The sequence below is a fragment of the Scylla paramamosain genome, chromosome 10 (assembly GCF_035594125.1).
Source record: "Scylla paramamosain isolate STU-SP2022 chromosome 10, ASM3559412v1, whole genome shotgun sequence".
Classification (NCBI taxonomy): domain Eukaryota; kingdom Metazoa; phylum Arthropoda; class Malacostraca; order Decapoda; family Portunidae; genus Scylla; species Scylla paramamosain.
Genome location: NC_087160.1, coordinates 6,138,047 through 6,145,000, shown reverse-complemented (window position 1 = coordinate 6,145,000; position 6,954 = coordinate 6,138,047). Strand labels below are relative to the sequence as shown.

The window sequence follows — 6,954 nt, the reverse complement described above, 5'->3', positions numbered from 1 at the left end:
GAAAAAAACGAGGTAGAGGAGAAAGAAACGTGGAGAAAAAGAAAAAGAAGATATCTATTCTCTCTCTCTCTCTCTCTCTCTCTCTCTCTCTCTCTCTCTCTCTCTCTCTCTCTCTCTCTCTCTCTCTCTCTCTCTCTCTCTCTCTCTCTCTCTCTCTCTCTCTCTCTCTCTCTCTCTCTCTCTCTCTCTCTCTTTCTCGTCTCGAAGCTCACGCATAAAACCAAAGATAACTTGAGTGTTTTCTGTAATATTTTTCTTTTGGTTTATTCTTACTGGACAAAAAAGGAACTATCGATGTGTGTGTGTGTGTGTGTGTGTGTGTGTGTGTGTTGTGCAATTACCTCACTTTCCTATTCTTTTTTTTTTTATTATTATTATTCTTGTATGGAAATTCAATTAGCCAGCGCGGAGAGCAGCGGCGAGGCAAGGCAAGAGTGCGTGTGTTCAGCATTGCACTCGATCAACACAAGTTTTTAAGGGTGAACTGCCTGGCCAGGAGCACCGTCCCCGCCCCGCCCCGCCCCGCCCCGTCTCAATCTAGCCAGACCCGCCCTGCTCTTTTCCCCTACCCTGCCCTTCACCTTGACCTACCCTAAACCCTACCTTGACTCTCTCCCTCTCTCTCTCTCTCTGTCCAACATGTCTGTCCCACGTGCTGTCCTTTCTCCATCTCCCTTCAATGCAGTCCACACACATCTCTCTCCGCTCCATCTCGCCCTGTCCCGTCCTGTCTTTTCTTGTTCATCCTTTTCTCTGCTTGACATTTTCCTGCTCTGCTTTGCCTCCGTCCACTCTCCCCCTCCAGTCCACCCCATCCAGTCTACCCCCTCCAGTCCACCCCCCAGCCTCCCCGCACAGGTCCATTGGGAGTTAACTGACCGCCGTTCTCTCTCTCTCTCGTCCATGCTTCACCATTTTTCGCTGTTACGTCTGCAAGCCGCCAGGAAATTGTTTGAAGTACAGTCTCGCCTTTTGCTCCCACCCGCCAAAACATGTGTGAGTCATGAACCGCGACCCGCAGCCACGACCCTCACTGTGGCGGGGTGTTAAATGTGCCGCGGCTTTTTTCTATTCGTCTTTTTATCTTTTTTTTTTCTTTTTCCTCTCCTGCGTCGACAAGTGTCTTGGTAAGCAAAGGTGTCAGATGCTAGAGCAAACAGGCATGTGGTGACTTGGTGTGTGTGTGTGTGTGTGTGTGTGTGTGTGTGTGTGTGTGTGTGTGTGTGTGTGTGTGTGTGTGTGTGTGTGTGTGTGTGTGTGTGTGTGTGTGTGTGTGTGTATGTGTGTGACAGAGGGATGGATTTTCAGTGTGCTTTCTCTCTCTCCCGCATTTAGTAACACCTGATGTTACAGGTGTTTGTTCTTCACTTAACAGATGTAATTTCGTTAAAGACACATACAGAAAAGATAAGAGTTGCATCGCGTGGACTATATATACAGACATGTGTATGTGTTGAGGAGGGTGCATGAGTGCGTGCATGCGAGTGTGCGCGGGTGCCTTGGACAGAACACACTCCACGGCGGCAAACACTTCAGTAATGTGGCCATCAGGAGCCAGCAGGGAGCAGCCTGGCTAGCCGCACCCCGGGCAGGCCATTCACATTGGCGGCAGCTGGCCTCCCTCCCGCGCCCCGCACCGTGAATGCCGCCAGCACCGTGAATGAGCCATGAAATGCATATCATTATACCCGCCTTTCACTGCACCAAATCCTAATGTTAAGCCGCAGGCCCGCACAAAAAAAAGAAACGGCGAAATTAAGCAGCCATCGCATTAAATTAATCTCTGAATTCTCTCTCTTGGTCTTGCTCGACATGAGGCTCGGCGTGAGGGGGCTGGGGTGAGGAGCACCGTCCCCTTGCCTCCTTCAGGAAGCTAGCACTGTCCTCACACGCCTCACCCCTGCCACCAACTTCAGCCAAACTTCACACCAATACTCCGGCGAGGACTTGGTGGGCTGACCTGAAGTGGCCGCGTCAGGTGGTCAGCGAAGGGCGACAGGCTTGTGTCGGCTTATCAGGGAATTCCTGCGTCCCGCGACCAGCGTCCCTCACGTGCCCTGATCTTTTTGTAGCAGCTGTGAGGCTTCCTTGTGCCACGCCTTCTGGAGAGTGACAGATGCCCGCCAGCTGCTGACAGACACGACAGGCTCCTTTCTCTCTCTCTCTCTCTCTCTCTCTCTCTCTCTCTCTCTCTCTCTCTCTCTCTCTCTCTCTCTCTCTCTCTCTCTCTCTCTCTCTCTCTCTCTCTCTCTCTCTCTCTCTCTCTCTCTCTCTTCGTTTATCTCTACGTTTGACTCTTTCTCGAGCTTAAGTTCTGGTGTAAGTTCAGTGCATTACTTTGGTAGCCACGAATGAGATCCTATGTAGTAACAGAGTAGGTAGGGGACATGTCTTAGTTCCTGTACCTTTGTTTCTGTTCATTAAATTCATGCAGTGGTGCTCAAATAAGATAATAAGTTTCATATTGTCACTGTGAGTCAACGTTCATGCAGTGCTGTAATGGTGTGAGGTGGTAATTTTTGACAACTCTACGGATTCTGGCCAGCGTGTTTCATTTCAAAATTACGAACTGGCGGCTGCGAGTCTCCGGCTTAAAAGTGCGGGATTTGCTCTGCCACCCTTTCTTCCGTGTGTCACATGTATTTTTGAGCCTTGTTGTGTAATTCAGAAGTTTATTTAGTCTCTCACTATTTTGTTCATATTTTATTTCCTGCTCCGTTGTGCAGCTCAGAAACATTTTTGACAGTTGTTTTTTTTTTTTTTTTTTTTTTTTGTGAAGTGGCGGTGGAAGCAGACAGGAGGCAGCCCGCGCCCCTCGCTCAGTGGACGCAAAACACCTGCCTCGGGAGGGTTGTCTTGCTTGTTTGTGTGCGGGGCGCGGCGACCCTTAACCCCCTAGGACTGTTCCCCCGCCGGTAAATGAAACGACACACTCTTCACAAGCTAACTATCCTTTCTTCTTTAATGCTTCCCACCTGTTCCGCCCTCCACGCTCGTAATTCTCGCTCCTTGCTCGCCATCAGTATCACTCAATCATTCACAAAATCCTCCTGGCCCTCATCCCACGACCGCCGCCATGAAAGTGATGCTCTCAGCGCGACACACACTTTTATTATCTCACACACTTAATGACATGATGACCTTCCACATGGATTTTCTTCTTACGGGCAATCAAACCAATCCTCTCTCTCTCTCTCTCTCTCTCTCTCTCTCTCTCTCTCTCTCTCTCTCTCTCTCTCTCTCTCTCTCTCTCTCTCTCTCTCTCTCTCTCTCTCTCTCTCTCTCTCTCTCTCTGTCATATATATATATATATATATATATATATATATATATATATATATATATATATATATATATATATATATATATATATATATATATATATATATATATATATATATATATATATGTGTGTGTGTGTGTGTGAATATTTACTTAGTATTTATTTATTCATTCATTCATATCCATTGTTTGTTTGTTTATCTATTTATTCATAACATTGGAAAACCGGAAGCATCGCCGCGCCGCAACAGGCTGAGTGGTGCCTCGTGAAAAGATAAATGTAGGGAAAAGTTTCAGGCGCGCCACCCGCCCCGGGTGCCCCGCGGGGCCGCGAGGCTGCGAGTAGCGGGGCACAATAGCTTTCTGCAGCGTTGTCGGGGAATTATTTAGAGCGCGTGCCGAGAAGCAGCGGAGGCGAGGAGGGGGAGGGGACCCACCGCCTCATTAGTAGACTTTATGGCGCAAAACGGCAGCACGCGCAGGTAAAACAGGTGTGCGGGGCTGCTGGGGGAGGAGGATGCTGGCATTGTGGCACGTAAAACACGATCACACGCACACACACACAGGGCGTATTGAACAATAAACTCCACCGCTAAAGGCAGTAAAGTGGAAGTCGCGGTAGCGCAGCCTTCCTCCTTCACCAGCTGTAGACCCACTCATCTATCCCCCACCCTCCCACACCAATCATCTCCCTGCCAAACACCAACCCACTCACCTCCCTCCCAGCCGACTCATCTCCCTCCCACCCCACCTGACCACTCTAGCCCACTCCAGCCCACCAGGCCACTCATCTCCCTCCCTGCCAGCCCTGATCTCTCTCCTACTCCAGCCCACTCGTCTCCACCACAGCCCACTCATCTCTCCCCACCCTCCCAGCCCACTCATCTTCCAACCACCACTTCAACACGCTTATCTTTCAATCAAGACTCCAACCTAGTCATTTCCCAGCCCCATTCCAGCCTCCAGTCCACCCCAGCCCACCCCAGCCCACCAAAGCCCACTCAGCCCCACACAGCCTCCAGCCTCAGATCACGTGACAAAACCTTAATTCCTGGTTCTAATTATTTTAGGCTCACTTTTGATCTCTCACCGCAAACAGCATCCACTCCTGCCGCTCGCCCGCCCATCTCGCCCACCCCGCCCACCTTGCCCTCCCAGCCCGCCCCCTACCCACACAGCATGCGGGTAATTACTTCCATTAACAAATAAGCTCCAATTAGGCGTCGCTTTCCCAGAATAACGTCATGAACATTCACGTTTTTCCAACACCGATAAATAATGCAGGGAGAGAGAGAGAGAGAGAGAGAGAGAGAGAGAGAGAGAGAGAGAGAGAGAGAGAGAGAGAGAGAGAGAGAGAGAGAGAGAGAGATTGAATGCTAGAGGCTGTGGTAAGCGATTATGAATCGTAAACATAGTGCGTGTCTGTAGGCTGTGGTGAGAGAGAGAGAGAGAGAGAGAGAGAGAGAGAGAGAGAGAGAGAGAGAGAGAGAAGCGGGCGGTGTGGTGTGGTGGTCAGCAGCGCACGCAAGCCGAGAGTGAGCGAGGTCGGAGCTCCGCGTTGAAGTCCCGCCCAAAACTAACTTTTCACGTGTCGCCACTAGGATGAGGACCACTAGTGCCGCCCCCTCACCACCATCTGTTACGTGGAGCACCAAGGGGCGAGATAAAGAGATGGTAGTGCATGGTGGTAAAAAACAACCCCCTTCTGAATTTGTAAAGCCCCGAGGCATGGAAAGACAGTAAAGTATTTTAAAACCGAAAGAAAAAAAATGGTTCTCAATACGTGGAGCGCCAAAGGGAGGGATGGCGGGCATGAAGAGCCGGTGCGGTATTAGTAAAAGTTTCCTTCGCTAGACTTTTCCGTCCATCAAAAGGCAAGTACACACACACACGCACATGCACACAGCTCCAGGTCCTTGCCGCGTCCCAGTGAACCTACCAGTGCCTCGCCTCAAAAGCTGTCACCGCTGCCTGGTTTGATTTTCATTGGTCGTCTTTGCCTTCCTGGTCTTTGGTCTTTTTTTTATCCTTTCCTTATCCTTCTTTTTATCTTCTTTGTCTTACCTTGGGTCCTTCTGGCTAATTTTCTTCTTCCCTTTGCACACCATCCTTTTTTTTCTATCTCTTTTTTTTTTTTCTCTACGGAGTTTTAATTTTTGTTTAGCATAGTTTCCACTCCTTCGTCTTCCCCTGTTCTTCCCCCTTCTTCGTCTGCGGCAAACTTCTTTTCCCATTTTTCTCTTAACTTAAAGTGGAATCTTAATGTCCCTTTACATTATTCGGGGAAGAGAGAAGGCGAGGAATTATTAATTTGCTAAAAAGTTTTCATGTTTATAATGCTTGTGTGTGCGTGTGTGAGTGTATGAATTTGAGTGTGTACGTGTAAACAAGTGGAGTGTATCGAGTGACGTTAACACGCTTCTCGGCATTTTGGGTAAAATCAAAGTGTAGTGAAGTGTAAAGTGTACATTAACTCTTACTGGGCTAAGTAACACGACATTGTTTACATACGAGAGAGAGAGGGAGATTAAGAGAGGAAGTTTAGGAAGCAAAGGGCGTGGGAAGAACTCTTTCAACGTAGAAGGGAAGGAAGGACAGCGCGTCTTGTGAAGAAAGGAGGCAGGGAACGGCCGCATGTCGTGTGTGAGAGTAGGAGCAGGGAAGGAAGGAAGCAAGGAAGGACACTGTTTAAGAGAGGGAAGGAGGGAAGGACCGCGTGTCTTGCCTCGGCTTACCGGGAAAGACACACTCGGGGGTCGCGGCGGCTCAGTACATGAAGAAGGCAGTGCTTATTAGTTAGTGTGTGTGCCTCGCGTCCACGTAAACAAACTCTTGATTAATTTTAACTTTTGTGTATTCTTGAGAGAGAGAGAGAGAGAGAGAGAGAGAGAGAGAGAGAGAGAGAGAGAGAGAGAGAGAGAGAGAGAGAGAGAGAGAGAATTACTCAAGACAGTGGCGGTGAGGGTGGCGGGCGGGAAGCGAGTGGTGTGTGTACCTGCGAGGCGATGTCGGCGCTCGGGAGAGGAGGGCTGAGGGCTGCGCGGCGTGGTGTGGCGTGGCGTGGGTGTCGCGCCCAGGGAGAACCCGTGGCACCCTTCCTCTCACACTGCCCGAGTCATACTGGCGGTGTTTTTCTGCCACGAGCGTCTATTCCCCGCTGCCACCACCACCACCACCACCACCGCCACCGTTGCTGCTGCCACCACGGTGTTGCGCCTTTCCTCGGTGGGCGTGCGGGCGGGTGCTCCCTTACCTGTTCACGCAGACATCGAGGACAGACAAGAACCTGCCTCACAGCACTCGTACACGAAAAATAAAGAGAGATTTTCCCGAAGGTTTCTGTTTAGGAGGACGGGAAATAGAAAACAAGAAAAATCGTATACATTAAGTTGGGGGAAGAGAGAGAGAGAGAGAGAGAGAGAGAGAGAGAGAGAGAGAGAGAGAGAGAGAGAGAGAGAGAGAGAGAGAGAGAGACCAATTAAAACAATGCTTTCCCTTCTTCCTCCTCCTCCTCCTCCTCCTCCTCCTCCTCCTCCTCCTCCTCCTCCTCCTCCTCCTCCTCCTCCTCTTTTTCTCTTGTAGTCCTCGAGCGAAGACATAAGGAGGTGGTTGAATTGAAGAGCCCTTAGAGCAAGAAGGCCAATCGTTGCAGACCCTGAAGTTACAGCAAAT

At 49.9% G+C, this 6,954-nt stretch overlaps 1 long non-coding RNA gene across 1 annotated transcript in view; it reads right to left on the bottom strand.

The window, feature by feature from the left end:
- Positions 1–6,614, bottom strand: part of LOC135104177 (uncharacterized) — a 121,391-nt gene extending 114,777 nt beyond the window's left edge. The window contains exon 1 of the long non-coding RNA XR_010270320.1: positions 6,278–6,614. This is a non-coding gene — a long non-coding RNA (uncharacterized LOC135104177). The remainder of the gene's footprint in view (positions 1–6,277) is intronic.
- Positions 6,615–6,954: the final 340 nt, after the last annotated feature.